The sequence below is a fragment of the Echinococcus granulosus genome (assembly GCF_000524195.1).
Source record: "Echinococcus granulosus chromosome Unknown EG_S00008, whole genome shotgun sequence".
Taxonomy (NCBI): Eukaryota; Metazoa; Platyhelminthes; class Cestoda; order Cyclophyllidea; family Taeniidae; genus Echinococcus; species Echinococcus granulosus.
This window is the reverse complement of record NW_020170388.1, coordinates 1,274,262-1,285,332: the sequence shown is the minus strand read 5'-3', so window position 1 is coordinate 1,285,332 and position 11,071 is coordinate 1,274,262.

Below are 11,071 nucleotides of genomic sequence, written 5' to 3'. Positions count from 1 at the left end.
CAGTATGTTGTCATTCACTCTACTTTTCTGTCTTCTATTTACACTGCTGTGATTTTGGAAGCTCCTCTAGAACCAAACGAAATTTCGGCAACCATCTCCTATGGTAATAAATTCACGAATTCAGTAAAGTGAAAAATTGCCAACATGGGAAAATGAAATAAAATCTAAATAATAAATATTTGCTAAGTTGAGTGGGGCATTTGAACTCTATGGTCATGGCACAAAAGACTGGCCTCATATTCTTTACTGAGAACAATAAAAATCAAATGACTTCCTGCAAAAAACGATTGAATGTACGTCCTACAATTCTGCCAAAAGGTGTTTTTACATTAGCTTGCATCAAGTTATGCCTATTTTAAAATGCGGTTTGAAACTTGGCGCATATTTAGGCAAAAATTCCTCCCTAGATATTTACACATGCACGTTGGGGCGAATTACTCCGTCTTCTTAATCAAGACAAATAAAATAATTCATAAGCAAAAATTATCAAATGTAATTTGAAACAAAGCTATAAACGAAGTTTGTATTTGAGCAGAAGAAAAGCAGACCTTTCAGCATCACGACTTTATCGAATGCATGAAGCGTATCTTTGTTGTGTCTGATTTACTTGTCGGTGAAATTTACCCCAATTATTCCATTTTTTGATCAGTTTCATCAAGTGATTACCTAACGCTCTCGTCTCTCTAAAATAAGATTCCTCCAACAGAACCATCAGTTAAGATTTCTCTGGTAATTTATGCATCTGAAGTTGTGTCGGGTGAGTGATATTCTTTAATTCAAGGAAGCTAAAAATTTCTGGATTTGGCAGCAAAACCAAAGGACAAATGTTTGCAAGACTTTTTGGTAAAATAGCTTATGAACCTGTTTGCTTTGGTTAAAATTCTGAATCTTTTTGCAAATCTGCAAACTATTGATGGGTTAATTTGGAGATGGTAGAAGGGCGGGATATTTAGTTGCTTACCTAACGGAAGTTTTGTCATTGTTTCTGTCCCTAAGGAAGCCGTATAAATGGTGCTCAAAAGAAGTAGATTTTCACAGCGCTCCCTAATACAGTGCACACCTTGTATTTGTGGACAAGGTAAGTAAGGCCGGGATTTGGCCTGGCAACCAGTAAATTTAGTTATTGCAACGTAAGCCAAATAGACTTATGCCCTTTAATTAAGAGACTTCCATACACCCACTGTGATTATAGGAGAGAAAAACTGTGTAAATGCTAGGTTGTCATTATTTACTGACATCAATGGAAATTTTCATCTTGATATGGGTAATAAAAGATATTGTAACAGGACCAGTTCATATTTATGGACAAAAGGTGTTGAATGTCATGCAGCATTTTCTAGCCTAGGTGATTCCATTTGCTCCAGGCTTCGTGACAACTAGACAGCTCATTAAAGACATGTTGGTTATAAACATTAATGGGATAAAGGCCTCTACTCCTTTCCCTTTGACACTGAAAATGAATATATGCAGAGATACTTCGATAATGTTAGTGATTTTTAATCTCTACGGTAGTTTAAATGGTAGCGCGATAACATTGGCACTAAACCTAACACCAATTTACATTTTGTAGACCTTATGATAGTTGAAGGTAAAGAGACTACAATGTTGGCTTTGCATAAAAGTTTGAGGCAAGTGGACTGCATGAATAAGTATCTCGGATTATCTTGAAATACTTGCAACTTGAAATGTTTGTGTTTTGTTCTACAATTAGGTGAGTAGCTATGAAATTTTAGTTACTTACTACTACTATGTTTATGAAAATAAACGGATAAAGGTAGGCTTGTCATAATTTTAGGCAACTGAATAGTTGAGAATTTAAAAAGCGGGATTTCTTGCAGGAAGCAATTTTTATTCGTATTAGTAAATTTTGTGACTGGATTCACAGAAAACTAAAGTCAGTGTAAAATTCAACAGAGGTGCAGAGGTGACTTCAACACTGCGCTACTATTAGAAAGGGACTTGACTAAATATTGCCTAAATGTTCCATTCTAGATGGTAAAACCACACGGATATGGATTCAGTATAGGAATATAATACGCTTTCATCAAAGTAAAAGCACTGTGCCCCACAAATTGAATAGACACCAGTGGCTGGATGATTAACCTTCTTCAGCTCATTTTTCTAATTTTGTGCATGAGTTGAGCCACATTTGTTTCGGCCTCTAAGTTCAACCATTTTCAGAATTTAGATTATGGCTATTGGTCACTTTAATGTGTGCGACTTGTTTGTTGTTGTGTTTCTACAAATGTGTTTTAACAGTAACAACATATGGTAGAGAAGTGAATCTTTATTTTGAGTTTTGACCACGCCTTTGCTAGAGTCGTCTACTTTAATGTCCACAGCCTCTACTGCTGCCTAGTAAGAACTTGGAATGAGGCAAAGCAAAATACGCTCGAGATATTAATTTCAAAACTGTTGCTAACAAAAATCGAATCTTCTGTGGTGGTACTGTTTCTCATCAATACACAGTAGAACCCACGAATCAAGATTCTGAAAGCTGAACGCTGCAAAATTGTCAGTAGTTTGTGACAATTTTGTGAAAGCACCGTTTTAGTATATATCTTTGAAAATTATCAAAGTACTTTTTTGGAAGGCATTTTTAATCGATTTTCCATTTTTGGTATTTGTTTTTCCTTTGATGCTCTTAAAGGAGTGGATGCTTGAATTATTCTACAACGTTTATTTTGAAAAATGGCTTTGATGCACTTTTGCATTTATTGATTCAAGTGTGATGTTTTGTTTCAAAATATCACATGGTTAAGGGTAAAATTTACTTTAACCATTTATTTGAGTGGTCGTTAGCCACATTGTGTTACGCACAATACGGATCATCACAAAATCACTAAAGGTTTCGCAATTATGTGAACGGAACCTTGGAATTTGTTTTACTTGCTTAATGCTATTATGTCGAAACGGCCTAGCAATAATTGAGGTAATTTATATAGAAGATATTTTAGAAGATGAGGGGTCCTAAGAACTGTTGATTTTTGTAATCTCAAAAAATTCACATTTTTGAAAGTTAAATGTGCCTCGCAAAGGGGCATTTAGGGAAGTTAATCTTTTAATTCATAATAATCTTTATCTGACTACGCTCATTCGGAAGAGCTGCTTATTAGAAAATTACTAAACTGTAGCCATTGTCTCACACCGACAAAACTACTTACTGCTTTCCAAAACAGAGGCGTTGCTTGCAAAAGGCGTATTTGCTAAAACGCAGCTAAGGGACACAATAAACGTTGAGTGCTATGCGGTCGTACAACATAAATAAAAAATCATGCTAGGCAGTTAATGCTCTTACTATTTTCATGGCTCCTACTTTTCCTTGTTTTTACTGAGTGCTTAAATAATGGTAGTCAAAGAAGACTTCACGAAATGTCCTGCTGCAATAGATTGTGGCTACCTATATACACCTTACAAAATGGATTCACTTTCGTGCATTGAAAAGTATATTCTACTCACTTGGTACAGTACCGTACAAAATGATACCCTTAGCGGATCTCACGGTGATCTTTTTAAAATGTTGTTACCACTCACATAGTTGTGTATTAGCTAAATTAACCCAATGATTGTGGCTCTATCTTACCTACCCATTTCGATACCGTACGAGAAAGAGAGATGATCCTAGCACCGCTTTTGTGCATGGCAATTGAAGAAGGCGCGGTGTACGGCAACGCAATAAACCACATGTAAATGGTATAAATTTGAGATAGCTTTTGGATTATTTTTTTTGCATGATTGCTAAAGTTGAAAATGACCTAGCAATTCTCTAATAAAGGTTTATAACCATCAAGTTATTTCCCAAGTAAGGTTGTTTTTAAAACTGTCACCCTTTTATAAGATTATTTGCTGCAATGTTGTGATTATAGTTACAAGATTGCAATATGCTTCATTAAGCAGTTTAGGCCATTTTACTCAAGATTTTTTTAAAGTGATTTTAGTAGCCATACAATTTGGCGGAGTGTCAAGTGATCTCACATTAATCCGTTTAACACTTGTAAATTCCTCAAGGATTTATCCCTTTTTTTATCGTACTTTTTCTGTAAAAGGGCTTTAAAATGTATACAGAAGTCAGTGCACAAAAATTATGTTCCGCTGTTTAGGCCATTCACTCAAATTTCTACAAGTTTGTCTTATCGAGGAAAGAAAATTTCTTTGTCCAGGGTGATGTTAGGCCCAATTTAAATCAGAATTGCATCTAAATGGCATTGTTTGTTTCAATGCAACACGTTATTTTGAGCCGAATATGTTAAAGATGAATTGATGAGGGAAGCAAATTTCCCTTTCTTTAACAATAGTCCAATTCTCAGGTGACCATCTGAACGGTGGTAGAATAACGAGCCCTACATTGTAGGGAGACACAGGTTTATTAAATAAAACTTTGCATTAAAGGGAAATGATCATTCACTATAGACTGTTCTTATTTTACCACTGCTTTGTCAGCCATTAAAACAGAAAATGCATATTTGTGGACAGTAATTTTGCTGACTCACGCAATATGTTCACCATGCGAAAACAGTGTGCACAAAATTATAGTGCACTAGCATTTGCTGTATATCGCGTCTACTTAGCAATAAGCATGAAAGCTATTAAGGGTTAATGAACTTTGAAGCTTATTTTCTTCCAAAAACACAAGTTAAAGTTATATCAAGAGAGTTTAAAGATATCCTGCCCAAAATGTTTTATTTACAACTTATACAGACTTGAACATGTAACCCATTCTCAAACTACTGTAAAAGGTTTTTATAATGTTTGAGTCGAGGTAAAAGTCGAAAACTGAACTTCGCACTCTAAAATGGTTTCACTTCGTAAAACTGGGTCAGCATCTCCAGTAAAATTAAAAGTTTCTCCATCAGATACACAATTTTTTTGTAAAGTTATATGTTTCAAAAAGATGCGAAAGGATTCAAAACATTAATAGGTATTTTTTTCCTTTTAGTCCATTTTTGATGGTGGAAATTCGCCTACTAGCAAATACATCGCCAAGTAGTAGCAACTAAAATGCACTTTATTTCGGCATTTTGTAATTAGTTGTTTTACTTTTTTGTCCAAAAAATCTGCTGTTATAATCATTTATGTTTCGTTACTTTGGTTTTGGTTGGTTTTAATGAGTTGTTGAGTACCTCCTCCATAGGATTCCCCCCATTGTAAGAGCTACACTATTCATGAGGACCTTTAGTGTTGATTTTACTTATACTAGTGTTTAAGAAGACTTCAAAATGTGGTACTATATCATAAAGCCGTAAGCGCTGCGTTGTGAATAGAAGTAGGGTATAGTTACCGAAGAAGCCACAGTGGATAGAGAAGGAGACTTGCAATCAAAAGGTAATGGCTTTTTTTGCCCTCTTGCTTATTCCGGATGTGCAAAAGTATTATTTGCATTTCCTTACAAGGCAGGAAGAACTTAAAGCAGAGCGAATGTCAGTTTTTCTAACAAGTCGTTTATCGCATCTGTTTTGTGTTACAAATTCAAATTTAGTTCCGCATTAATATATAAACGGATTTCTTTGGTAAAAATGGTAAAAGTTAAAGATTATCAAAGATCCTAATAGAGCAAAATTAAATGCCCGCTGAAGTACGAAAGGGGGACATACACTTGGCTTTTTTAGCTACTTCCGGTAATTTTAAAGCATCATACGCAATTTTCCATTTGTACCTTCCATTCTTGTCTTAACCCTTAGAAATTTATCTTGCGAAAATGCCCATATTGGCAAATAATTGTGCTACTTTAAGAGTCATCGTAGATTATTTAAAAATTGACCAAGCACAAAAATATGAAGGAACAAGATAAGGCATGCAATACTAATTTATGTCAGTGTGCCAAGAATGACACTGTTAAATAACTCCTGTTACTTCCTCTACATTCAATATTCGGAATTGGTCAAGTGGCATGTAATTTTGACTGTAGTAAACAATCTCTACCAATATGAGGTTGATTTCTTAATCTTAAGTGGCTGTACTATAATACCTGTAAAACTGTTCGCCTCCTCCAGCCAAAGAAACACTGCGCTTTGCTTACACACGGAACTGTTCTTACTTAGCAGAATTATTTTATGCAACTCTACTTCTGGACAACTAAAAAACAAAAGCAGGCTGAAAGCGCAAGGTTATGCGGAAACTTTGCGCTTCTCTGTTACCAGGAACAATAGTCGAAAACGACATCCGCATAACGATACCTTTATTAATTAAGTCAAAAGCATGACTATTTGCCAAAGTAGCATATTACTTGGCCCTAGGGTCCCTGTTATGCTATATTAAGTTTAGCTTCCTAGCCATTTCGATTTAGTTTATTGATTTACCCAAAGCAACAGGTTTCTAGGTCTTAAACTGCTTGTAAGTCAAGAAAAAGCAGTTTTTCTTATGGTTTTAAGCACGCACAACTGCGACTGGCATTGCATTATATGACAAAATTAAATAAGGTAAAGTGTGTGCCTTCTTAAAAAAAACATGTGAATAAGAGGTTTATTTCATTATATACTTAATTCTACTTGCAAACGAGATGTCTGGCATCCGCGAAATAATGCAAGTAAAATTATAATTGTCATGATCTAAAATTTTTCTGCTCCACACAGCTTAAATACCAGCCATTTTAAATCAGCGCTATTTGAATGTTAAATTTGGATTTCTGAATTGTAATAGGTTTCTATTTACTTGCAAGAAATGACAGATTTCCAAGCTGCAAATCGAACTAAATATTTTAGTTTCTATAAAATGGCTCAGTTATTCGCACAAATTTTACAAATATAGCAATTTTAATTTAAGCGCTTACCCTTTCTGATAATTTTTTGAAGCATTGAGGACTGAGGTTTTGTTTCTAGCCTACCGGTTCTAAGGAAACGAGAGTGGACACAAGTAATCTGACAGCAAGTCTATTTGTAAGTATTTTGGGTGCATTCAAAATTTCTGTAAGGTGACAAAACACACTACAAATTATGCCGTTTTGCTTACTAAATGGAATTAAAAATCAGGCCTAGGAAATATTTATTGATGCAAGATTGACATTCAAAATCTCTAGGGGTGGTTCGGTTAAGCATTATCACCTCTGCTAGCGTCATCATTATTTTTTACACTTCATTGAAGTCTCCTATCACAGAAATTACAACCGGTAGTTTTTCGCGGTGGACTTTGTAAAGAGTCCAGATGGAGCAATCACATTGACAAATAAATATCAGTAATAGATGCTGGAGATTTTAAGTCTCTCTCTGATTTAAAAGGATCTTTACTTCAGTTTAGTTGTGTATCTAGGGATAGCCACTTTAACTGTCGCACAAAAATGACTATTCAAATGTGCTAGTGAATGACGACCAATTACCTGGTCAAATTACAACGGAGTCCAACAACCGAAATGAAAATAAGACACCTGTGTTGCTGGTATAACCAGTGCGGAAGTAGTGCAAGGCTGACCCCAAAAAGATTACTGCTGGAGCAAGTTTTATTGGTTACCAGACGTTTAATCACCACTGTCTACAAACGCATTATATCCATTGCCCTATTCAGAGAGACGAAAAACTGAGAATAAATGCATATTTTGAAAGCCTGTAGATAGCATGCCCCAATTTAGTTTAGAATGGAAACAACTGTTGCCTAAAGACATTAGTTTTCCTCTTGGGCATTTTTTAAAATTTACTACCTGAGAATATGACATATGCAATGTAGCTGAGCTTAAAGTTATTCTTTGGTAAAATAATATTGCCAAGTGAAGCTCCACTTACAAGGATGCAGAATTTTGGATGGCAGTGCATTCAAAAGATATGTTTTGTAAAAAATTTGATTTTTATGATAGTAACAATTTGCTTTGCCATGAGTCCTAACACCTGCTCTAAAGAACGCCGATGAAAATAATTGCGTCAAAATTTCACATATTTTGGGAGAGTAGTTGGATTTTCTTAAGCTAAGATATCTTAATTTGGCGCAAGTTTTGGTTTCTTTAAGAATAATTATGATTCATTTTACTATCTCAGTAGCACTATGCAAATTTACGATGTTCTTAGATCTCATAAGGTCTTCAGTAAATATTTGGCGTGACACACATTGCGTTAGAATCTTATTAACCTTTCATGAAACTTTTAGACAATCGAATTCTTAAATATGTCACCCAATATATGTGGGATAGGAAGGATCTGGTTTCAATTGTTACTTCAATAAAGGTGTTTTGTCACTCGATTTGGTAGTTTTTGAAATAGAATTTTTCATTAAATCAAAACCAGTAACTACTGGTTTGCCTAATGTATAGTTTCTGGCTTTCCTTTGTGCTTAGATTGATGGAAATTCATCCCCTGAGTTTTATAGTAGTCATAATATGAACGCTTTCATTATTTATTATGAGTATCAAAACGGCATTATTGTGCTCATTTATGATATTTGAGCAATGAATTTCATATTCATGTAGATGCAATTAAGTTGTCTAGGAATTGGGCTTGATATCATTTTTGACAAGAAAATTTAATAGAATTTTACCTTATACATGACCCATTTTACATCTTTTGATATGTCTCTAGACAAAACTAAGGGCTATTGACAGCTATCAAATCACTGGGAAACCCTTTCTTGTTAAATCACCTTAGTCTACTTCTTGGACTACCCAAGTAGTTCATGCGATTCTCGGCTAAGTGCAGCATTCATTTATTTTACAATGGTTTTAAATATGAGGGGGGAAATTTCAACATCCTCGTGACCATGGCAACTCCATCAGCCTTCAGAAAAAACGCAAATCCGAGTTTCTCCTAGGATTTAAAACCTTGCGAAATTCTCTTTCAAATACAGCGGTCCAAATATGGAAGGTAAGACTGAAGCGTAATTGTTATCGCAATGTTTTTTAAGGATTTTTTGGAAATAGTATTAATTTGTGAACTACATGCGGTTATTTAAAGAGGCAGCAGAACAACAAATCTTCCAGAAGCTGTTTAAATAATTCGATTGTTACAGCGAAGTATTTAAAGCTGAACACATCACGTTCAGAGGCAGAGTCAAGAGCAACGCTCAAGGGTTTACAGTCAACAATAGTTCCAAGCAAATATATGCCAAACTCATCACAAACAGCTGGAAAGATGCTTTACGACCATCATACATCTATCCTTTACCTATTTTACTAATATTATACAAGCTTTGCAATGATAGTTGTTTTAATGACCGAAGTATAGTAAGAAATTGCTTAATTATTTTGATGGAAAAATATAGCGTCGACTATCGCAAAGCAATTCTCTTGCTCTTCATAACACGATTCTTAGCAATCATTGCTGCAATTTGAGCAAAAAAGCCTACTTTTTGTGTTCTCGCTTGCGTAATGCAGACTGCAGATGCAATAGTACAATATGCACTTCCTGCTTTAAAAGCCTAACAAGTGCAAATGTTAGCTGTCTATCCATTGCAACTCAATGTAACCTAAAGATGTACGAAATTTTTGCGAAAATTTAGGACTAGCCTACATGTGAAAAAAACACTGCTCTTATAGAACAGAACAACACCTTCTTTCCTAAAACTAGAGGATAGGATGTTTTTTATTTTACTGTGGACAGAAAAGAGGTAGATATACTGCGGTCATAATCACTTACTGTTATGCAAGTGATTATTACCTTTCTTTGGTGTTAAACAATAGAATGGGAAGCAAACGGTGATGGTGGAGACGAAAGTGGCTAGGTTTATGGATCAAACACTATATAACTGCCATTAAAACAGGATGGCTACTCGTAAATTTTGATATTTTAAGAGATCATGTCACTCACATGGTTTTACCATGGGAGTTCTCTCGCATTCTTCTAGTTACGAGACATTAAAATACGCAGGCCTAACATTTGCCTCCTACTACAAATCAGCACGAATTTTAAGACATTCCAAACAAAATTTCGCCAATTTTGCTCTATTTTGCAGTCAAAATTAACAAAAACTAAAAGTTCTTTCAACGTCCTAGACATTTTATGAAGGGTAATTTCAAACTTCATTCGTGCACTTCCATTAAGTTGTTAAAATTACACGATTGTAGAATTGACTTGTCTATTTTAATCTTAATACTTTACCATCAATACCTATGGTTATGACTTGTGAAAAAATGTGCTGCATTAGTGTTCCGTGATAATTCAGGTGCATCTCTTGGAGGCTTTGTTGGTTTTTCACTAGCGGGTACTTAGGAACCCAATCCAAATTTGAAATATGTGGAAGTTACAATCACGTTTCTGAGGCAATCTTTTGTTCTGCTGTACAAACACAGCGATCTAATGAGTGCGCAGCTACTATCAACTGACAACTCAGTATGAGTTGTTTCAAGACACGCTTTAATTTGGAATCCTGCACCACCAAAACCTTACTTTCTTCTTCGAGGTTTTGCAGACATACTTGTTTCATTGAGAACTAACTAAAAAGTCAACACTAAGTAGTGGCCATTATGCCAAAAAAGCAGCGCCTCATTTGAAGAAGCATTTTATTTTAATTCTCGTTGAACAACTCATAAACTGACAGAATTTTTCCCTTTATGGACCCAAATCTCGTTGTTTAGCCACAAAGTAAGCAATATTTAACATTCCTTTTTGTAAGATTTATAAGTAAAACTATGGGATATTTTAAGACAAAAATCAAATAAGGCAGATGAAAAATCTTGGAATGGCAATATTTATGCAAGCAAGTATAATCAGCACGGGGTATTAATAAACGATATCAGTAATTTACTCAAATTCTTTCGTATTAATTCCTTTGATATCCTGTAGATCATTTAACTCATCATTATACCTCCCTTTCTATAACCTATTTCAAATCCTAATTTTTTGCCACTTTTAGTAAACTCTACAGTAGCAGTGATAGAAAAGGAGAGCAAATAACCTTGATTCGACGCCCGAAGAGCTCAAATGCATATAAACGCCTTTGTGTCATGGCTTTAAGGGTAGCTTTTTCTGTTATTTGGATCCGGACGTCAAGCTCTTGTCAATGGTTGTCTGCTTTGGCTAGCATACAAAATTACCTAAAATGCAACCTAACTACAAAAAAAATAGAATTTTGTCCCCAACAGTAACCAAGGTGATGCGCTTGTGAACAAATGGCATTTATGCGCAATTTCTCTTGAAGTAGAGATAAAATTCCTTGATTT